Raw genomic sequence first — 23,380 nt, forward strand, 5'->3', positions numbered from 1 at the left:
TTTGGTTTCTATACCTCCCCCAGCCCTCTCTATCCCCCCAGCCCTTCTGTGGGTTCAGAAGCAGCCCCTCCAGCGAGGCAAGCCTTGGCATGGGGATGGGGTGCATCCAAATTCCTGGGGTTTGTCTGTGGGCTTTGGCTGTGGGATGGGCATGGATATCACAGGGCCCAAATATGCAGTGAGGCTGAGGGTGGGCTCAGTGGGGAGTAACACCTCAGTCTGAATCCCACAGGGAACAAAGCACTTGAGCACCTCCTTCATCCCAGCTGCTGGCTCTGGGGGCACTGGGAAGGAGGGAAAAATAGGGAAGTTTAAGTGTAGGTGCATCACCAGGCAAAGTACATCTGGCTGATGGCTCTTTGAGAAGACCACGTGTCCCAGCCTCTCCTGGGTGACACAAGGCCACTTCAGTGCGATAGATGCTGCTCCAAAATATATGCTTCCAGGGTGGTGTGGCAGATGTTGCGTTCCTGACAGATTATTGCATGCCTCAAGAGCTGCTGTAATGTGGGAGGTTTGGAGGCTGAGTGCCTGGCACCATCTGAGCAGGCTGATAGCCCTACAGAGACACGCTGCCTGCAGTGCTGCTCTTCATTAGCAATGCAGAATGCAGCAGTAAGGATGCAAGGCAAAGTGGGGACCTTCCCCAGGACCTCTGTCTGCTGTTGGGGTTGGTGCCAAAGGGTTTGTCCCATTGCTGAGCTGAGTGATGAGCAGAGGGGAAACCTTCAGCAGGAGCTGAAAGTGCAAAGAAAGGAGTTATGGGGATGCAGAAGATGAGTGGGAGCAGTGGGATGGATGAGGTACCCAGGGCTATAAAACACATGATCACCTCCGACCTCTGCCTGAGGCCACATCTTCACTGCCTGGGAAGGAGTGCAGGAAGCTTTTGTCAGGCTGCAGCTAGTAGTTGCATTGTAGCTAATGCAGAGCAGTCCCTCCAACAGTTTCCTGTTGTTGCATAGCTTCTGGCAGGATGCAGAGGGAGAGAAAGCTCCAGAGCTGGTGGGGATTGGGAGCTCATTGCAAAAAGACACTGCCTTCAGGTCAAGAACTTAAGGCAGATTCCATGCCTCCTGTCCTACGGGAGAAACCCCATACTGCAGCATGACTTAGGGCTGGAGTGCTTCAGTCTGGATGGGTTTAAGCAGGAAAAAAAAGCAGGCAGTGCGGTTCCTCCATATAAACCCTGCACACGTGCTGCCATGGCCATGGCTGCATGTGTCTCTGATTTCCATGCAGCCTGGGAAATGCCACATCCGCCTTACGTTTGGAATATTTCAGCTCAGAGGGCTGAACTTAACCCTGCTTTCTCCTCCTGGACAGACAGACAGACAGGCTGGGGGCAGCTGAGTAGAGACAAACGCAGCCTGTGCAAAGCCTTGTTTGACTGCCCTCACTTCTCACGTGGGATTTGCGGGTGTCGATGCCTTCGGAAGGGCACTTCGTGTATCTTCGCACCGCTCCTGTGTGTGGCACTGTTTGCACAGTGTTAGTTGCTCATCCTGTACTCCTGTCCTTGTGCACAGCTCCCATCTGGAGGGGGAAACTGAGGCATGCAGAGCAAAGTCACTTCTAAAGGTCTCACAATGGCACGAAGCCAAGCTGAGATGGCAAAGCCAAGGTCCCCTCTTGTCCCTGTCCTCTCCTCTTGCTGTTTTGCCTAAGCCGTGCTCCCTGAAAAGATGTCACCTCCTTCAGAGCGTGGCAAACACCCACCTTTGGGATGCTGTGTGCCCGAGTGAGTCACGCAGGAAGAGCACAGAGCTGGGAGGTGGGAGCTGGGCACTTTCCAGGAAAAGCTGGGCTGAAAACCACATAAGCCATTTCCTTGCAGACTCGAGCCATTATCCCACTGCCAGACACAAGCATGTAGCACTCGGTGAGTGCTGGGGAGGTGGGAGGTGCTCCCACATGGCCTCGATGCAGAGCTTTGCTCCCAGGAGAGTGCCCAGCAGGGGATGGCCGTGGGGCCTTTGCTGCCACATTGCTCTTTTCACTTCTTCTGCGGCATCCGTGCAGAAACCACCCCCTTGCCTTGTTAGCAGCAATGGGCTCAGGGCAGTTCCCTCCCCATGTGGTTTTTTGGCCTGTTTTAACCCAACCTAGACAAGAGCTAAGAAAAATCCCTGCACCCCATTTGGAGGGATGGGGGCCTTTCCTGTGGGCTGCAGCCCATACAGCTTTAAAGCAAATATCCACAGCTCTGAGCTCTTCCTTCTATGGAAGAGGCACTCCTGGCTCCAAGAGCAAATCTGAGGATGTGATTGTCTGTTCTGTGCTGAAACACTGCAAGATCAATGGGAGAATGGTATTGGAAGATGTTGATTTGAGCCGCAGTCAAGAGAAGTTGTAGCTTTCTTGCAACTGGAACTGCAGGAGTCCTAGTGTCACCCCTGGCAATTCGTCCCATTCCTCTTTTCCAGAAGAGGAACCAACTCCGTATCTCATGGGACACTGACGGGTTGTTCAGCCAGGCAGCAGAGCTCAGGCCACGAAACAGTGATGTTACTGTGAGCTTTGGCCAAAAACACAGCAAAAATGCCAAAATTCACTGCAGGGAGTTGGGCTGGGTGACCTTTAAAGGCCCCTTCCAACCCAAACCATGTGGTGATTCCGTGATCCCTTTGGTGCATCTCCCTGCTCTGTCTGTGCAGTTGTCTTTGTTCACAAGTCGACCAGCAGCAATTGTGTGCGCTCTATAAACATTTAATGGAAGAGACACTTTTAATGTAATTACAATTTAAGCATAAAATATGTCACTTCTGTAAGATTTTGTTGTCTGGCACATAATTACTTTATGGCACTATAAAAATATATTACATTACGATGCCTTGCCGTGCTTTTCTCAAATAATTTATAGCACAGTAATAGTGTGGAACAATTCAAGACCATTGTATCCAATCTAGCATATACATAGGAATTGTGGAAAATAATGATGGTGGTTGAGTGCTCATTTAATTATTTTTCAGTCTTGGCTGTGGTGTTTTTTATCCCAATTTCATTCCTACATCCCCACTGGGTTATATTCCAAGTATTCCGAGGGAGACTTTTAAAACTCAAGGCCATGAGAGCTGAATATGGAGGACTTTCTTTAATGTCTCTCTTCCAAACAACAGGAGGGAAGAGTAGGGTTGGCTGCAGGTCGGCAGGGATGGAAACAGCTTCCAGAATGTCTTTCCAAAGCCATGTGTTGGAAACCTTTCCACTGCAAGCCCGCTGACATTGACACAAAACATGGATGGTTGGCCTTGATGGCCTTAGTGCTCTTTTCCAGCCTTAATGGCTCTGGTTTCTCCAGATTTGCAAACCAAACCCTTTCTGCTTTTGAGGTTCTTAACATCGATGCCCTCGAACCAAAACTTCAGTGACTTCTGAAGCAAGACATCGATTCGAAAACAGCCACCCAGTTTTCACCTTAGAAAGAGGGAAGTGAAATATTTCTCTCTTCCTCTCAGCAGTTGTTTCCCATCTTGGCACCCCCCATCACACATATCAGCTGCTTTGGGGCACCCACTGCACCCATGCATTGCTATGGGAGTGCTGCAGTGGGGCAGAGCCTGGTTCTGCCCTTTCACCATGGGGGGTTCTTTGCCCCAAGGCCATTTATTTGTCTTTTGAAGGAGCTGTGAAGGCGAGTGGAATGGGAGTTCCAGGCAGAGCCATCCTCATGAGCAGACTTTAAAACTGAATTTACAGCTCCGGAAGGGTTTGGAAGGCTCAGTGGTATCGTAGGAATCACAGTTAGGAAGCAATAATGCTTTTCTTTTTAATCTCCGTGCTTTCCTCTGCGTGCATGTAGGAAGCTGCCATGGATGTGTAGAATAGAACCCGTGGAGTTGGCATCCCCTGCCCTCCAACCACAGCGACTCCACTTTGGGCTGCTTGCCACCCCTCCATGGGAGCACTGAGTCACAGAATTGCTCCGTTGTGAAACTGAATAAAAGAAGGGGGTTTTATTATTTGGGGCTGCAACCCCAGAAGCAATGTCCCCAATCTGGGCAGGTTTGTGGCAGCATCACCAGGGAAGAGCCATCTTCTTCCCACCACGTCCATGGCCGGGAGCTGGGGCAAGGGTCTGAAAACAGCGGTGGGCTCTGTGTATGCATCTTCAGCAAAGAGACTCATAAATGCAGCTGGGACTGAAAATCAATTCTTTAAAGCTGAAATCAATAACAATAACTAATATTAATAGTGATTATCCTTTCTTTATTGCACTTTGCAGTTGGAAATGAATTGTTTTTAAGGATTAGCGGCAGCTGAACTCTGTAATGCAATGTAAGACCGAAGATTTACTATGAAAACACAGCTTATGAGGAAAGACCCATTACTGCTGATGGAATACACTTCTGAAATAGCTACTGCTGCTGCTGCCGTGGAGCAAATGGAGCCTTGGAACCTGCAGTCAGCAGAGGGTTTAGATTGCTGGCAGGAGACGGGGATTTGGGGCTCTAACCCTGTCTGGTTTTCTTGCAGTCTGACTTCTTGGTTCCCAGACATCCCAAATGCATTTTCATTTTTGGTATCTTTTATCCGAAACAGCCTCAGACATGCAAAACTCCGGGGGGAGGGGAGGAAGAAAGGGAAGTATGCTAAGCCAGCCATATATCTATCTGAGTCAGCCATACGTATATGAGACAGCAGTGTCGAGAGCTGTGTGTGTCAGAGTTTCCAAAAAGCAGAGAGCGTGAGGTGTTTGCTGAGCGCTTTAGGAAAGTCTGGTCTCGAGCATCCCCATGGGAGCCCTTATGTTCTGAAGGGCTTCTGCAGACTGAGTGCTCTGATGAGCGGTGTCAGACTGGGAGGCTCCTGCAGAGAGATGGATGCAGCATGCCCGGGGCACCAGGCTCCATCCCATTCTTCTGCCCATCTGTCTGCTGAGCCCAAACCACGCTTTGTGCTTCTGGTTCTCGTCACCAGACAGTGGTGATGCTTGAGGTGTTGGGAGCGGATTTGGGTTGGTTTGGGTTTCTTTGGTGGAGTAGAGGGGGTTGTGAACCAGGGATACTGTGGGTCACTCTGCTGCCAACAGTTTATTTGCAGTCCCTGGGGGTCGTTATCTGTGAGAACGCAGCCCCATCTCCTCCCATGCTGTTCCTCTGTGGGAGCTCTGGGCATCTTGCTGTTGTACTTAGAGGCCACCAGCCATTTCCATACTCAAAGACCAGCAGAGCAGCCACCTGGCAGGCACAGGTCATGTCTTCAAGTTGCCTTTAGCCCCACTTTCTTCTGGGAGAAAGCAACGTCTGCAGTGAGAGCAACTGAGAAAGCTTAGGCATGGCAGCTGTGGCAGAAATGCTAAGTCAGGGCTTGAAGCAGTGATTGAGCACCTGGTGGAAAGGCAGGGCCAACCCAGGGCAGCTCAGGTGCATTCAATGCACTGAGTGGCCAGAAGGGCTGGAGCCAGGATCCACCCCTGCCCAGACCTCACTTAAGGGTTGGCAGTGGGAGTAAGGGTTCTTGCTGGAGATCCCTATGCACTGAGGTTTTTGAAGGTAAGCAGCTTCTTTCCTTTATTTTTGTTTTCTTTATTTCTGTATTCATGGCTGTTGCAATTGAGCAAATCCTCACTTGCTGCATCCTGGGACCTTACTATTGGGTTGCTGCCTGGTTGGCACCTCCAGCGTGCAGCATCTTGAGGCCACTCAGCTGCAAAGCTCCTCCACTTTTGATTCCTGGGTCGTTCACTCACTTTTCTTTTTAACACTGTGAAGTTTTTCCTATTAGCCAAGTTGTAAAGACAAGCAGAATGAAAGCTTCTGCAAACAGCTATAGATCAGTGGCAGCTGGTGTGAGCAGACCGATCCCATTGCCTTATTGATCTCTGTTAAAGGGGATTGACATTTTTCACCCAGTGCAGGTTCCTTCACTTTTATTGGAAGAATGGGCTTTCCTCCAGGAAGCTGGGCTCTGTTTTTTTCTACCATGTTAGTTCACAGCTGCCTTCCTATTGTACAAAGACTCATATCATGCTTATCCTGTCATCCCCAGGTTTGCTGGAAATCTGTGTTTGAATCATGAAATGCACTTTTCAATGGACACGACATTCTGCTAACTGGAACAGTAACCATTTATAAAACCAAGGTAACTGGGATGACTCAATGTTTCCTACTGAGCTGCTTTCCTTCCCTCACTTGTGCCTTTCCATGGAGTTTTCAGCCGTCTCAGAACAGAAGCACTGGGAATTCTCCCAGTTGGGTTGAGTGCTCTGAGCTCCCTTCCATCGGTGCCAGCCTGGAAGGATTTATGAGCACTTTTCTCAGCCTGGCATGTGGTGTGCAGATGTCTCAAGACTGGCTCAGCTTTGAACTCCCTCTAACCGTTCAATTTTTTCAGTTGTGCATCACTGTTAATTTCCTCCAACTCATCTTCTGGGGGTGGAGGACTGGAAAGCAGCTTCTTTTTCCTTGCTCAGAGACAGCCTCTGTGGTCCCACAGAAGGGAGATAGCAGTGTCACTCCCTTGGGAAGGGCTGTGAGATGGCAGCAGGGGTGATGCTGGAGTTGCCCCATTCTTGAGAGGCTCGAAGGGGAAAACCTTCTGCCACCTGGGTGGTGTGCGTGCTGTCAGGATGCACTGAGATGTGCGCATTACCTGCCCGCCTCCTTCCAGTGCAGTGTCTGCTGGCTGGCATCTCGTTCAGATGCTCATACTTTCCCCATGGGTGTGTTTTCATTCACAGAATGAGTCACAGCAAGGGGCAGGAAGAGCTGACAAGCAGCCTGCTGGTCCACACAGGCTGGGCGCACACAGATCCCTCCCTGTGGACACCCAGGGGATGCAATTCCCAGCTGCCTGAGAGGGAAATTCAGGAGCTCAAAGCCCTCTGCAAGGGCTGAGCATCCTATGCTGACTGTGGGAACTGAGGACCGTTTGCAAATTGCTCCTTTGGGCCCTTTTTAAATTTGGGATTTTCCTCACATGTACTCCAACTGCATCCATCTGATGGGTCTGAGAGCCCTGCAAGGCACGGGATGCCAGCAGGTAGTGAACCCTGCTGCTGCTTCTACACACACACACTGTTTTCAGAAAGGAAGTGGTTAGTGATACACCTCTCTGCAGCACTGTTCTGCTGTGTCCCGGCTCTCTGCCACCTCCTTGTGTGTCTGCCCACTGCCTGGCACCAACACAGTGCAAAGAGGGAGGGGACAAGGTGTGGGGGATGGAGAGGGGCTGGGGAGAAACGAGATAACGCAGGGATTGATCCGTCCAAAGGTTAAGGAGCTGAACTAATTTAACTCCCGTTAGCTTATTTATTGTCCCTGAGTTATATTTGTGACTACGACTGAGCAGATTACTGTGGGATTGCTGGGTAGATTTAGAAACCCGGGGTGTTTTTCTAGCTCTGTGCATGTGTTTGTGTGCGTGTGCTGCTTGCTCTGAGCATTCCCTTTCCTCACTGCCATTAGGGACGAATGCGAGCACTCATCTGTACATTTAGAGGCAGAGAAGGGGGGGAAAAAAATAATCTTGCTCATCAGATCAGAAGCTAAATTTATGCTGGGTACAACATATGCTCTTTGTTATACCATGAAAGCGTCGGGTAATAATTCCTCTGCCCTCAGAAACAGGGACTCTTACTGCAGTAAAAGCATATAGATATATATAAAACCCTCCCACTGGTGGTAAACACATGCGTCATGTGTGACTGCTGGAAGCTGGTAAGCTCTGGATGGGGATGAGTAATGTTTGTTATGGCCCTGTGACTGCCAGGCACTCGGTAGCAGGAGCAGCACGGCAGTGGCATAGGGCTGAAAAGAGAGACCAAAGTCTCATCCAGGCTTGGCTGCAGGCTCCCAGCTTGATCTGTTTGGCCTCCCCACTCCCTTGGGAGCCCCATGGCCACGTGAGGCTCTCTGCAGGAGTCGGAGGAGTGGGATGGGTGCCTCAGAGAGGGGCAAGGTGTGTTGCTCAGACAGCTTTCTCAGAGCCGTCTGCTGTTACATCAGTTTCTTTTCTGTCTCTGTAAAACAGCCACAAAAAACAATGACTAATTTCTCAGTGGAATATTCATCTTTAAAAAGCCAGACCTGGGGCTTCAGTGCTCGTGAAGCCTTCCAGCTCCTCAGGTTGGAAAAATTTATTCTCTGGAAGAGTGGTAATGCTTTGGAACTGCCCAGGGAGTGATGGAGTCCTGGTCCCTGGAGGTGTTCCAGAGCCATGGAGATGTGGCACTGAGGTTAGTGAGCATGGTGGGGTGGGTTGAGGATGGACATGGGGATCTTAGAGGTCTTTTCCAACCTTAATGATTCTATTTTTCTTCCTTGAAGTTCGAGGCTTGTAGACCTGGCTGGGAAAGGATCTAAATGGGGAGCACATGGAGAGCTGTCCTAGATGAGGCCAAGCACAGCAGGTAGTGCAGGGTGGTTTTGGAGCTTTCCATAAGGAGTTGGACTCGATGATTCTTACGGGTCCCTTCCAACTTGAGATATTCTATGATTCTATGGGAATTTGGAAGTGTGGGGTCCAGGCTTTGTGGAATCACTCATAGACCTGCTGATGTCCCAGATGAACCCTAGTGATTGCTACACTGGGTCAGAGAGAGATTCTGAGGATGTCAAGGTGATGGCTTGGAAGACGTAGCTGTGGGACATGAGATCAGCAGGGCTGGTGCTCCATCCATTCATCCATCGTGTCTCCATCCATCACAGGTCGTTGGAATGAGGAGACCAATGGGAAATCAATGGAAGAGGAAGAGCTGGTGTATGGAAAGTGCCTGTGCCCATGTTAGAAAGCAATATGTGTAAGGACAAAAGGGAAATTACACATGTGTATGAATACAAACCTACCCATCATGGTTAGTCAGGAATAGAGCCATGAAGAACCATGGAGTGGTGCTGCCACCAGGAATCAGGGCAGGTCCCTCCCAGGTCTGATCACACTGAATGCTGGTCCAGCACTGGCCCCAAAATCTTCTGTGTTAGCAGTCAGATGGAAATATCTTCCAGCATAAAGGCAGCAGTGTGTGGGGGTTCAGCTTGCAGGCAAGCCCAGACTGCAGTGCTGGAGCCGTGTGTGTGGAACATCGGCTCAGCTCCTCCAGCAGGTCTGCTGCAAACACATGGGGACAGCTATTGTGTGTACAGTCTGCGGCTGCTTATTTTATTTGTCGGGCAGAGGGATAATTGACAGGTGGCTGTCTGGAAGAGATGAAGCCCTCCAGCAAAACTCTGCAGCTCCAGCAAGATGCGAGCGACAGAGAAATGGCTCCAGAGGTGATAGACTTGTTACTTTTAACACCGCCGGAGATGGAAGGGAGCAGGGTTGAATCGCAGTTCAGAACAATCATACCTAACTGCTGAACTAAATAAAAGCGATGATTTCATACCGGTGTCTGCGGCTGCCTCAGACTGAGCTGGGATTAACGAGTGTGCTGTTGCCTTTGGAAGGGAAGTGCACGCCTGAGGACTTTGGGTTCCTTTTTTTGAGGAGAGCATCACCCAGGAGGAGGGCAGAGATAGGGAATGGGTTGCACCCAAGGCAATGCTGATGTTTATCCTCCAGCCAACAAACGTTGCTGAGAGAAGCAGGGGAGAGGACAATGTGTGGTGCCCAGGTACCCCATGGGCTGGTGCCCAGGCACCCCACCAGCTGCAGGTATTCATCTTTCCTCACTTCCTTTTCTTTTTTTTTGGTCCTTTTTTTTTCCAGATGCCCTGCCTAGGACTTTGATGCCTACAGATCTCCTCCAGGCCTGGCCCTTATGCTCCTCAAAGAGTCTGCACCTATTTTGATGACGTGAAGCACTATCTGCTCCAGACTCATAAACAAAAACAGAAGCTTAACCATTAACCCCCTCCATCACAGCACCCCGACCTATCACTCTCTGAGAGCTGACTTCTCACAGGGCAGGTTTCTGTCTGTGTTTTTATCAATCTCAAGCAGTTTTTTAAGCTGTTCACTAGAGTTTGCCCCCTGCTATGTTTATGATGTAGCACTACAGAGGCTCTCACCCTGCCATGCTGCGTGCTGTGGTGGTTTGGGACAGGCAGAGCTGAAGCCTGTTGGCCGCCTCCCTCTGCTCTCCTACCTCTGTATAGCTTTGCAGCAAATCAAAGTGCAACAAATGGCTTTGCATCATGTCTTTGAGGAGCCCTGGGCCTTGTATGTTATCTTGAGGGCAGAGTATATGCTCCAATAAAAGAAGGCTTTATTACCAACTGCAACGGAGCTAAGGATCCAAACACGTATCGCCTTGTGAGTTTGTCGTAAACTCCCTTTTATGGCCCATCCAGTTTATGGCTAATGGAGATTTACAGTGGGAAGAAGGGGCCGTGTGCTCTAATTAATGTGGTTATTAGGCTGGGAGGGCTCAGCACAGCCAGCCCCATGCTCGCCCTTCAGCACAGCCCTGCAGAGCACACAGACAGTGTCTGTCCCCACATGAGGACTCACCGTATGGATGGGGAGCTGAGGTCAATTCTGTGGGCTGCCAGAGGTGCTGAGCACAGCATGTGGCAGTGGAGGCTGTGCAGAAAATATCCCATCCCTCCTGCTTGGGTGGTGCTTCTGTCAATTAGAAGTCATTGCTCCTCATCCGTCTTTGGGCTCTAGATGAGTTCTGACCCCGGTTCCATCCCCACCATCACTGCGGACCTGGGATGTGGCCCTGTTAATATCAGCCTGACTTCCATCACATGTAGCTGTGCTGGAATGAAGCTACAAATGAGGCAGATTTCATGTGGTTGCAGCTCCTCTCTGGGAATGCTTCATGCCGCTTTGCTCAGCAATTAAAAGCAAGGAGCTGGGGTGAGAACAGTCCTGCTAATGATTTGCAGTCCACTCCCTTGAGCTAAGCTGTCTTTGCAGAGCCAAAATTATATCATATCAGTCTCCAGAAGCTACCACAGAAGTTAAACATTAAGTGGCTTATGTTGCTGGAAACTTCCGTTGGCTTCAGCTTGATCACAGGTCAAGGATGCCGTCATCGAGAGCAGCCTTGATCTCCAGCAGCCGCCATGGAAATGGCCAAGCCCAGAGGGACTGAAATACAGCAGGGCCATAAATCTAGCCCTGTGGGGCAGCCCTGTGCTCCCAACCTCACAGAAGAGTGAGAATGCTGCTGCAGGAGCCCACAAACCCAGGAGGGGCTTTGGGAGCTGCATCAGGTGGAAGGGTGCATCCAACTCACGATGCTGGAGAGCAATGCGCTGATTTCCCACATCTCACCCAGCCCTGAGAGCAGAGCCAGCTGAAATCCTGAGTGCTGAGAGGATGGTTTTGCCCTGATTTCACTCTAGGAATTTCCTGCAAAGCAAAAAAGGCGCAGGCTGAGAGCTGCAAGGATTCTGGGGGCAAATATCCAGGAATTGGGCACCCCTTTGAGGCACGGCGAGGTCTGCAATGGGGAAGGAGAAAAAGATTCAGGGCCCTTCTCACCACTATTATTAATATTCAAATTAATTAACTGTGCTGAGGGCTGGAGGAAATTGAATGTGGAGAACAACCTAAGCTCTGCTTTAGATTTTAAGCCATTCAGGGCTTTGATGTAAAGCTTGTGCTTTTATTATTATTATTTTTAAATCTCTTGATTTTTATATATATATTTTTTTTTATGCAAACACCTGGCCTGCTTTAGAGGCGATATAACAGTAATAAATGATCCTTATTAATTGGCCGTTGGCTGATGGGGAGCAGCAGGCTCCCAGCAAAACAGGGCGCATTCATGGGGGTTATGGAGCCAGGTCTGGGGAGAGGATAATGGGGCTGAATCCCCCCCAGCATCCCAGTATGGGGCTCCCAGCCAGGTAGGGAGCTTTGGTGAGGTTAAATAATAATAAAAAAAAGCAGCTTTAACGAGGCAGAGCTTAAATACACGCACTCCCTCTTTACCCATTTATTAAGTAATAATGAAACACTTTTGTCAAAGCTTAGGCACCAAATTTCTGACACCAGATGAGCTCTAAAGCTAATCAGGGGCTGGAAAAATGGGAATATAATTAAGGCTGCTGACAGCCCCGTGTCATTAACCTCACAGCTCTCAGGTGCCATGCTGAACCACAGCTGCAAAAAATACTGTATTACGGGCGGTTGGTTTCAGCTGTGGAAATGAATTTGGCTTTTAATGGCTCTGTAATGTCTCTAGGGCTGAGGTGGTGGCAGGAGGAGGGTGGTGGTCTGTGCTGGGTCAGCTTGGCTAGAGCTGCTCTGTGGTGAAAGAGTGGGGGAAAATGAGGGCTTTCTGGGTGAGGGTTCAGGCTGGGGCAGTGCTGTTCTCTCCTTCCCCGTGATTAATTATTGTCATTATGAGGAGTGTGGGTGTCTGTTTTGTCCTACTGCCTAGGATTCCTGCTTGTATCCAGTGCCTTCTGACGTGGGGCTGGTGGTACCTGTGCCACCTACCTGCACTGTGACTTGGCTTCCCATCCAACAGAATGGGAGGTAACAGTGGGGATCTGGGGGTTCCAGCATCTCACAAGGCTGTTTCTTAGGCAGGCACTGTGGGACGTGAAAAGGGGGAAGGGTTTGCCTGGGGTGGAGGGAGCTGTGTTACTGCCAGGAATAGCACCCAGGCATCCCGTGACCCGAGCTCTCCTGCACAAAAACATGATAAGGTTCCCAGCACCAGGCACTGAGCAGCCATAGGAGAGAGCACTGCTGAGACTGCTGTCGGTGCTGCCTCTGAAGATGAGCAAAGTACCTATTAGGAGCTGATGAGCAGAATGGCACTGAACCTGACTCAGCTCCAATGTTAGTCATCATTCACCCTCTGCTGTCGCTACGGGGAGATCTGCTGTCCCACACTTCCTAAGTGTGTCTCACGCTTTCTCTGCAGCCTTCTCAGTTTCTCGGGTGCAAAACTCAAGCTTTGGACAACAGCAGGAGCAGTCAGTTATGTTCTCACTCTGTGTGCTTTGGAAGTCCTGCAGCGTGCTGGTGTGACCACAGCCATAGGAGCGGGGCAGTTCAGGATAAATCAAAAACAAAAGTGCCATTATCCATATGGGACCTCACGAGCGCATCGCGTCCCCCAGCAATTCCAAGCACTCTGGGTATGGTTCTCACTTGGTTTTAACTCAATTTCTTTGAGATGCAAATCAGAGGGATTATATTCAGAGGCTGCATCAGAAAGTCTTTAATCCAAATGGGCTATAAGATTTATTTGGAAGAGCCAAATGTCTTGTCTGGGACAGAAGCAACCGAGCTGAACTGAAACAGATGGACATAAAGGAAATTAAGCAACTCTAATGGTCTTATCCAGAGTTTCAAAGTATTTGGTCTTCAGAAAGCTCCAGCTCCTGGAAGCACGTGATGAGATGGGGAGCTCAAGTTTCATTTAAAAACAGGCTTTGCAGTTCACTGAGAAAGACAATAATAATGTTTTTATTCCTCCTGTGTACAGAGGGAAGGCTGCCTTCCAAACCCCAGCTCCTCAGCTCAGCTCATGACGTCAGATGGAAGAGTATTGCACAACGTTTGAATTCCTCGTCTTCATCACAGTATGGTTATTTCAGTGGGCTGGATTTGGGATTTCAGAAGGTGGATTCTTCCCTGGGTTCTTGGGGTGCCAGGAGGTGATCGCCCTCATCTCTGCAAGGGGAAACCATCTGCAGCCTGAGCAGTGAGCCCTCCTGCTTGCAGCTGCGCCGTGCCCTGCTTGGCTCAGTGCTGAGTACCCAGAGCAGAGAAGCTTCACGTGACTGTGCCTTGGCCATCCTTCACCCCAGTGCTTTTGGATTCAGATTAAGTAAAAGGTGAGAGAAGTGGGGAGGGAAGGAGGGAGCGTGAGAAGGAGCTCATCCATTACCATGCTGCGCACAAGGCGGGAGGTCTTGGCCTTCTGGTTTGAGTGCTTATTCCCCATAAAATACATCTGAGAGAAATCAATACAAGAAGCACGCAAGAACTTAAATCAAAGCACAAAGAAGCTGCACTTGGTGAATAGAGCGACCTTGCAGGGAGCTTTCAGAGCCAAGGGCCCAGCCCTGCAGATGCAAAAGCTGTTGGTAAAAAATAGCAAGGCTGGCATGCAGGCTGTCGTGTGCTGCCTTGACACGGACCTCAGGCACAATGATATCTGTATAGGGAAACATATGGATAAGAGGTGTTGGCCATAGGCTGGGTGACCAGCGCGGGGATAAGCTGCCAGTTTTCCCCTAGAACAGCAAGGAGAGCTGATGTGCTCTGGGACAGCTATCTCATTTCAACAGGTTGCACCTGGCTTGGCAAAGCACCGTGTCCTCTAGGCTGTAGCTGTGCCCATGCAAGACCTCAGCCCATAGGAACAAGCGTGCGGACCAGAGCAGGCTTTGCAAGCAGCAGGCTGTTTCCAGCAGCAGCCTGTGCATCCAAGCAGGGCCACCTGAGCGCAGGTGCCGGCTGCTGACCCCACTGCTGGGTCACAGCACCGTGCTGCAGACATCATAAATCTGCAGAGGTTTGCTGCAGTCAGAGCTCCACCTCTGCAGACCGCGGGGCGCATGTTCCCATGCTGGGAAATCTGACCCCATGGTAGCCTGAGAGACAGGAGAAGCCTGGGTTTGGTGTTTTGAATAAGTGGCTTTTTATCTGAAATCCCTTTGGGAGCATGAGCTCAGTAACCAATGAAATTATATCTGTTGTTTCAAGCAGTGAAGAAAACTTGGCCTGATGTTTATTGAGATTTATGGCTTCCCCTGAGCTTAATTGTCTTTGGGAGCCCTGGATCTTTTTAACGGTTCAGTTAAGTGGTACTAAGAAGGATGGTAATGGCTTGAGCAGCCTGCCCCCTTAGCATATCTCTTTCTCTCACACAATTTGCTGATATTTGGGAAATACAGCCAATGCACTCCCCTCCCGAGGTCACAGTTATTCACTGGTGTGAAACTTCAAGAGACAAAATCAGGTGTGAAAAGCTCCCAGGCAGTGCCTCCTTGGTGAGGCGATAGCTTCAGCCCTTGGGGCCATGCAGTGGAGATGGGGAGGACACATGGGTTCACCTGTCCCCCTGCAGGGCCCTGTGGCCCCTTCTCCTTTTACTGCAGGCTCTTGGGTATATGTAGCTTCATTTGCTTGCTGTTGTTTCCTCCCTGCAGGGGATGCTTGGTGGTTGGGGCATCGGCGTCCATCTATGCACCAGCCCTTGTGATGCAGGGCTTGGGAAGGAGCTCCTCCCATTGGTCTGAACTGGGGAAGGCCCAGCTCCCACCTTGCGCTGTGTCCCAGTCGCTGGTTGACCATCCTCAGACCCAGCGCTGTCACCAGGAGCAGAGCATCGCCCTTCACACACCATTATTCCTCACCCCCAGAGCCTTTTCATCTCTTATCAGCTGTGACCCTCAGGCTCCCTTATCTCCCCCCAGCCATCCACCCAAGCTGTAGAGCTGTCAACATGGGGAATGACCTTCACCTCCTCGCTCACCTCCAGGAGATGCTGTGTCCACTCGGCCGGGCGCATGGTTGGCTGCAGCAGCACTGCCTGCTGCCCGGAGCCAGGTAATTACAGCACCCGTTATGGTTCAGCGGGCACCTTCATTAATAAACCTCGAGTTTCCGAGGTGCCTAACTCAGCCATTGGAAACCACATCTGGCTGTAACTCTACGGCGTGTCTAAGCTTTCAGCTCATCTCCGACTGCTTAAGCGGTTTACAGGACGGGCTGTAAACAAAGTCTGTTTTGTTGGGGTTTTGCGTGCTTTGAGGAAAAGAAAGCAAATGCGTCCGCTGGGCTCATCTCCTCGGTGCAGAGCTGGAGGCTGACAGCTCCTTCTCATGTTATTTTTTGCTTCTGAGCTAGCCCAAATAATGAACATATGGGGTCCTCCCATGCATGCGTAGCTCTGGTGCTTGGTGCTGGGCAGCGTCCTTGCTCTGGCACAAGGCGGGCAGCCATCAATGGGAAGGATGCAGTTAAATTCCATAGAGATGTAAGGAGCAGAGATGGGTAAGGAGATGAGTCCGGCATCAAAGGGAGCGGGCAGGCAATATGCACCCTCTAGTAACCCACCAGAGCTCAAAGGCAAGTAAGTGCACATCTGTGCAGGGGAGCTCTGGGGTGTGCAGCTGGGAGGGAGGAATGGGCTGCTGGGGGTCTGCGCTGCTGGGCTGGGCTGTGTCCCCAGCTCAGATCCCTCCCCTGGCTGTGGGACAGGGGCTTGTGGTATTTGAGAAGCAGGATTCTGGAGCTGGGGACATGCAGACTGTTGGGTACCATCCTGCTGAAGAGAAAGGGCACCAGTGTGCCTGCAGCCCTTTTTGCTAGAGCCAGGTGCTGGGGATGCATTGGGCTTGGACACCTTTGGGGCCAATGCTCACCATGACACTGGGCATTGGCTGCCAACCTGAAAGTGAGGAGAGCTCTGTAGGAAAGGCTGAAATTTCTGCTCTGCATCCCTGTCACAGAGCAGGTGGGGACCACCTGTGTATTTCCCAGGTGCTGAAGAGGAGGTGGCAGCGTTGGCTGTGGGTTGTTGCTGAACTCGCTCATGGATTGCTAATGATGTTTGTGAAAGCCCTGAATGAAGACCACACACGGGAGGCTCAGGCGAGTGATGTACCTTAGACCTGGAGGGTGAGAGGGAAAAATGCTTTTGTGCCTGACTCACCGGCTCTGTGCTAACACTGACTCATAATTACTGATCTTGATTCAGGGGAAAAAAAAAAGATCTATCTGCATTCAGACCTTTGGAAGAGGCCATTGCAACCTACTAATGAAGAGGGGAGATGGTGCTGCTGTGCTGTCTGCAGCCCCATGTAAGGTGTGGGGAGAGCATGGCGGATTGGCTCTGGGGGGCTGTGATGAGCCCTGGAGATGAGGACGGTCTGATCATCCCCAGCCCTGCCCAGAATTGGTCATGTAGGAGGGAAATTTCCTTGGACCACAGGAATACCTCTGGCTCATTTTCCCGTGGCTCAGCACAGGCAGGCAGCTCTGCAGATGAAGATGTCTCGCGAGCAGCACGTTGGACCTGAACACGTGTTTGTGTGGTTCTCCTGCCATCAGCACAACGGGAGCTACACAGCGGCCAGCCATGCAGAGCCAACAAGAAAAGCCTGCTGAAGAAAGGCACCGGCGATGACAATACCCGTTTGCAAGACGGATTAAGCTTAGAGCAGTCTGGGCTTTGTGCAGAGGCAGCTCTGAGCACGAAGCGTGGTGGCAGGAGGCTACAAAAGCTGGGATCCCACACAGCCCCATCGCCAGCAGCGCTAACCCAGCCCATGCAAGGCTCAGTCCCCACCGCTGCCAGAACCTGCCGCCTCCTGCCCTGCCCTCTCCCAGTGCCCTGCTCGTGCCACCTTGCCTCCCTGCTGCTCAGCCCTGCTGGATGCTAAGTGGAAATCCCCCCCTGTGCCAAGTGTTAAATACTTATCAAGCTAATACAGCGTCTTCGCGGAGGTGCGTACATGAGACAACATGTTACCATAATTAACAAGCAGCTGGAGTTGGCATCGTGCTGCAGCTGCTGGCGGCGGCTCCCAGTGCCTTTCCCAGGGCTGCAGCTCTGCCCACTGCAATAGCAGGGAAGTGCTGAGAGAGGGAATGCCTTGCAGGTCCTTTCCTACCTCGCAGGAGGTGGTGGTGGCTTTCAGACTGGGGTCTGCATAGCCATGGAGGTCTGGGAGTATTTCTGGGTTGGGCAAATGGGTCCATTCCCAGCAGGCAAATGCTTATACGGGAGGTGAGGAGCTGTTGTGGGAGGCACTGAGTTGAGTGCTGTAGGGAATCCTGTTGCTGGAGTCTCTGGGAGTGGTGGCTCGTCCCTGTGCCATTGATGTGGCCATGGAATCACAGTGCTGGGGCAGTGATGACCAAGTGCCACTGGATCTGTGTGATAGGTGTCAGGGACCAGTGGTGGAGAGAGCTTGGGGGAAAGATAGAGTGGCTGTGATGGGACTGTAAACCCAGCCCTGGGGATGAAGGTGGCAGAGTGGGGTTGGTGGGCTTCATTTATTTGGTTAGACTGAGATGATGTAGATCCATCCCTCCGCTCAGCCCTATGCAGATCTGCTGCATAAAAGCTCCCCATCCTTTTGAATTGCCTTGAGCTCCCTAACTTTCCAGCCCCAGAGAAGTCATCTCAGCAGTTGATGTTTGTACCGTGACCTACATTGCTATTGGGTTTTAAATATATATATATATATATGTATTTACTGCACTGTATGCTAGCTTCCCACATGCAAATTGCTCAGAGTGAGCCATTTATCTGGAAAATAAAGGTTATGTTCTCAAAAGGCATTTAGTTCCTTTCTGAATGATTGAGCGAGTTTTCCACCGAGAAAACAAAGATCTTTAACACAGTCCAAACCGATGACAGGGAAAAAGGCTCAGGTAAAACCCCTCCATTTATTTAATAGCTCCCCCTTCCTCATTCATATTTACAAGATAAAAGGGGCTCCATCAACCCATTAGAGTTGAAATACGTGTCCTGTCTTCAAGGAAAGCAAATCCCATCTGGCATCCCTGGAGGAATATAACCTTAACTTCAGCTTAATGCCACATTAGGGTATCTAACAGATCCAGCCTGAGATTTACCTGCCTTTAAGGGAGATTTATTTTGGAAGCAAACAGGCACATGTGACAAATCACTTTCTGTGAGCACCTTAGGCGAGGAGGAGCAGTTTTCCCCTGTGGGGGTCCTGCTGTGTCCTGGGCTGGGTGTGGAGCTGGGAGCTGCCTCAGGGCTGGGCTGTTTCCCCCCCAACCCATTGCACAGACCCCATTCCCTCTGTGCCTGCAGGGGTTGGGGAAAGGCTTTAGGGAAAGGTGGTTCCAGCTTCTGTGGCTCTTGCATTTGCCTGGGAAATCAGAGACTTTTCCATGATGAAGGTATTGCTGCCAACACCTCTCTGCATCCCCACCCAGCACCGCCAGTTTCCATCACCACCCCCACCGCCTTAAGGACAAGAGTGGAGAGGGGCACTTTCTCTCTTTCCCATGCAACTTAACCTTGGGGACTCGGTGCTGTGGTCCTAAAAATGCATCAGCAGCTGCAGGAATGCAGGATTGGGTTCCTGCAGGGGCTGCAGGATTGGGTGACTCCGTCCCAAATGACATCTCAGCGATGTGGTTCTCCAGGGCAGCAAAAATGCTGATGGCCTGGGTTGGGAAGCATGGCCTGGTTGTGTCTGCTGAGAGATTTTGGCCAAAGGACCATAGTGGTATCCGAGCAGAAAGTGTGTTTCTGTATAGAGCTAGCCCAGAGGTGATGTTTGCAGCAAATAGGTTTATTGTCATTTCTGGTTTTATTGATATGAATAGAAACAGATGAGGGTTTTGTAATTATTTAATCAATCCCAAATGTGTGAGACTGCTTGGGACTGAAATACGAGGCATTTCTTGGTGTTCCCTGCTTGCCTATGCCTAAGGTGGTAGCTGTACTCTTTCCCTCAGACCTGGCTTCTGCTGCAAATGGAAAACCTGGGGGGCTGGTGAGATGGAACACACACTGTGCCATGTGAGCCCCTGGGCTTTGGATGCTCTGCCTCTCCTCCTGGCTCTCGCCAAGCCCCTGGGCTGCAGAAACCCTGGTGTCTGTTGGCAGATCCTCCCCAGCAGCGCCCTGGGGAGAGGCTGCAGATGCCGGGGATTCCTGCAAGCTCCTCTCCTCTCGAGGCAGCACACAACATGCGGGTGTTTGGGTAGCATGGGGGGCACGGGGCATCCATCGTGGGGAGCCACCTCCAAAGAGCTCTATGGGATAAACCCCAACACAAAGCTGATGGTGGGTTTGGGATCAGGGCTGCTCACGCTGAGGGGCTCCGGGGACGGGCACAGCTGGCTTGCTGCCCTGAGTTACCAAACTGCATCTCATCAGGCTGTTGATGTACACACTGTTCAGCCTGAGAACGAGAGGGCAAGTCAGCTGCAGGTGGGTGAAACCTATCTCCTCTGCACTGACCTGGCCTGCCTGACTGGTTTTTTATGATTATTTTTTATTCTGTCTCCAGTTAGGCAATACACTTGCCTGTTAGAAATATCGCCCTGGGCTGCCAGCTCAGCGAAGGAGAAAAGCGGGTGTGTGTTACTGGGGGAAGATGGGGGTCACCTCCCTGCCGGGGGGACACCTCACCCCTTCCCTGCCCTCTCTGGGCTGCTGCATCTGCAAAAAACCCCTCCTTGGGCTCTGCTGCTCACGGGGTGCTCAGAGTTGAGCATCCTCACAGGGGAATGCCCTGGGGGGAGCTCCCAACATTCCCTCCGCAGCTCCTACACCCCCACGGTCGCCGAGCTGCAGTGGATGGATTTCAGCCCAGCCTGCAGTTTGGGATCGTTAACCATGAAGGTGCCCCTGGGAAGAAGCGAAAAAGGTATTTGGGAAAATTTGCTAACAGACTCTAATGACTTAATAATCCCTGCCGGAGAGAGCGCGGCAGGTTATGTGAATGTCAAGTTTGTTTGCTTTGCCGAGAGCCGGCTGCTGTTAGGTAATCAGAGGGTGTGACCTCCTTCGTGGGGAAAAGGCAAGGGAAGGAAAGCATGTGCCTACTGCCCTGCTGGAGGTGAGCAGCGGCGATGGGCACAGAGAGGCCCTGGCAGCCCCACGGCTGTGCTGGGGAGAGCAAAGCCCAGGGGCTGCCCTGCTTGACACGTTGGGAGCGTGCTGTAGAGGTGGGTGGAGGGGTGGGATCCAGCAAGGAAAGCAACCAGGAGCTCAAAGGAGGAGTGTTGGAGCATGTTTGTGCTGCATTGGTATGAGCTGCCCAGGGAGTGTTGCTGGGTGGGCATGGGGTGGATGCATGTGCCTGAGTGAGCTGTGGCACAGCACGAGACCCTTTTGGCCAGGCCTGCACCCCAGCCTACTCAGGGAACACTGTCCTATTTTGGGGATGCCATTGGGAATCATAGGATCACAGAACAGCTTGGGTTGGGAAGGACCTGAAATATCCTCTTGCTCCAACCCCTCTGCTGTGGACAGGGGTGCCACACAGCAGATTAGGTTGCCCAGGGCCCATCCAACCTGGTCTTGGATACTTCGAGAGATGGGGTGTCCACAACTCCTCTGGGCAGCAGCACCAGTGCCCGACTGAGCAAAGTGTGGGATTTGCTGAACCTTGGGACCTTTCCTTGTTGGTAAAGGAAAATCAGGACAGGACTCTAAGCATACTTTGCATTATCTGCCATGACCAGTGACATTGGTACAGACTGCCCCGCACCCATTGGGATGTGACATCTCACTCTGGAAGCCGAAAGCAGGCAGGTGGGTGCTAACCTTCTCCCCACTGCTGGGTCCAGCGGGAAGGGGAGTGCATGATTGCAAGCACCGGAGCTCCTGGAGCACAGGTTGCCACCTCTCAGCCCCAGCATTGCTCTCAAGCCCCAGCTTGCCTGCCCCGATGCTGTTTGAACAGGCGCCTGTGCAGACGTAGCTCTAGGCCAAGTTGTGGGGCAGCCGGGAGGGAACGCCTGGCTCCAGACCCCGCTGCGGGAGGTCTGGGCGCGTGGGCACCAAAATGCTGTGTGCCAATCACAGCTCTGCCCTGGGGCCACAACACCTGTGGCCACTTTGAACCCCAACCACAACCCCGAGGTGCCAGCAAAATACGTGGGAGCGCCGGGGCTCGGCTTACAACCATTTTTACGACCGTTCCTTAGAATTCTGGGGGCAGGTTGCATTTCCCAGCAGATGCACATCCTCACTAATGGCAGCAGATGCACATTCTCCTAGCAAAAAAAAACAACCAACAAAACAAAACACAACTGCATTGTGAGGCCAAATCTTCTGCCATCTCCCCTTGCTCTGCCTGCTTTCCCAAGGCTGCCGTGCTTTAGGGGATTTGGGAGGATGGCGACATGCACAGCGCACAGCACCCAGCAACCTGCAGGGATGCCCTGGATGCCAGTGCAGGAAGCAGCTCCAGAGAGCATGACACACACTCTGCAAAAAGAATTAAAAAAAAAAACAGACAGATGCAAAAAAAAGAAAAAAGGAAAAGGCTTCTGAGGCTTAGCGTTGGATATTTATACACTTGACATAAAGGATATTTCTGCATTGAAGTAATAAGCGTGACTCAGTAAACCAATGGGGAAAGGGTGTTCCCTTTGCAGCAAAACCTCAAAAGATCAAAGAACTTCTTGAGCGGTTTAACATTTTGAATGTTAAATGAATTGGTTTCCCCTCCCTCTCCCCCTCATACTTGCCTTAAAGTTTTGAAAACGAAAATGGTTGGATTTTGGCTGGGAAGGGATTGCTTTGAGAACTTGGGGGATGCCTGGTTCTGAAATGGCACAGCCACAGTCCAGGGGATGTCAGCCCTGGATGGGGACACGGTTTAATGGAAACTGGCTTTTCCCTCGCTGCCACCTTCCAGACCTGCTCCTGCTATGGGATGGATGCAGGCAACCCTCTCCAGAGGGATTTCCCAGCACACCAAGTCTCCACACAATGCCCACTGCTGGTCTTCAGGCAGGGCTGAGTATCACCAGCTTCCAGCAGCTCCTTCCCTTGGGAGAAGCGAATCGTGTTATTGCTGTGCTTGCATGAGATGTAAGGGGACAGCCCTGTCCCCTGCCTGCAGCGAGCAGCAAGGGCTGGCGTGTATTCACCAGGGAAGGACAGAGCTGTGTCAGTGGCTCTCAGACACATGTGCCTTTATGGGATCGATAAGCTGGAGTAATATATCGCACCGAGATAACAAATCACTTAGCTTATTGGGTCTTAATTAAGCCTCTTTTATCTCTGTGACAGCCACACACCTGGGCTATCACCCCCGACCAACAGCGGCTGAGCAGAGGGGGACGCGGAGCTGGAGAGCTGGGGATTGATGAGCTGCACTGGCTGGAATTGCCTCATTGTGCTGCAGCTCTCAGGGCCATCCATCTCCTGCTCCCCACACCCATCCTGGGCCGGGACCCCCCACTGCAGCCCCCTCCTCCTGGCGCCGTGCAGGCAGGGGGGATGAGGGACGGGAGCAGGGGACACCCAATGGCATTAGCCAGGCACAGGGCGACCAGCTCAGGGAAAGCTGCCCCGTTAGCCCCCCTGGGTAATAGATACAGTTGTTATAGTCCCTGACAGCGTGAAATGAAGACCTACATCACCATAATGTATTGTCAGGCTGAGAGCACGCTGCGGCCCCTGAGATGAATGAATGCAATATCTCTGTGTGAGAGGGGGAAGGCGGGGACGGGGGCTCCGCTGTGCCGCTGCCCTCTGGGCGCTTTGTGCGGCGACAGAAAAAGGCATTTTTTATGGGTGATGCAGAGGCTGAGGGTGTCCGGTCCCTGCAGAGCTGATGACAGGTCCAGCCCATGAAGGGCAGCGTGTAACAAATGACCAAAGTGCTGCCACAATGAGTTCAGCCAGCAATGAAGTCATCGCGCCCTGCCTTGCTGCCAGCTGGGGCTGCGGGGCAATTGATGGCACTGGGGCAAGAGGGATCAGTGCATGGCAAAGCTCCTGTGGAGCTGAGAGCAAAAGGAACCTTCCAAAGCAGGGAGACTAGAAACGTGCGTTCATGAC

General features: G+C 51.6%; 1 long non-coding RNA gene across 2 annotated transcripts; it reads left to right on the forward strand.

Annotated features, from left to right (window-relative positions):
• The first annotated feature begins 4,600 nt into the window (after positions 1-4,600).
• LOC128073321 (uncharacterized) lies at positions 4,601-16,465 on the forward strand. Of its 2 annotated transcripts, XR_008202670.1 has the most exons (5): positions 4,601-5,495; positions 5,992-6,084; positions 7,975-8,179; positions 9,652-12,152; positions 12,776-16,465. It is a non-coding gene; the product is annotated as an uncharacterized LOC128073321 (long non-coding RNA). The 2 variants fall into 2 exon arrangements; XR_008202671.1 differs by lacking the exons at positions 4,601-5,495; positions 5,992-6,084; positions 9,652-12,152 and having other exon boundaries at positions 7,201-8,179.
• The last annotated feature ends 6,915 nt before the right edge of the window (positions 16,466-23,380 follow it).

The sequence above is a fragment of the Tympanuchus pallidicinctus genome, unplaced genomic scaffold, assembly GCF_026119805.1.
Source record: "Tympanuchus pallidicinctus isolate F22 unplaced genomic scaffold, pur_lepc_1.0 scaffold8, whole genome shotgun sequence".
Classification (NCBI taxonomy): Eukaryota; Metazoa; Chordata; class Aves; order Galliformes; family Phasianidae; genus Tympanuchus; species Tympanuchus pallidicinctus.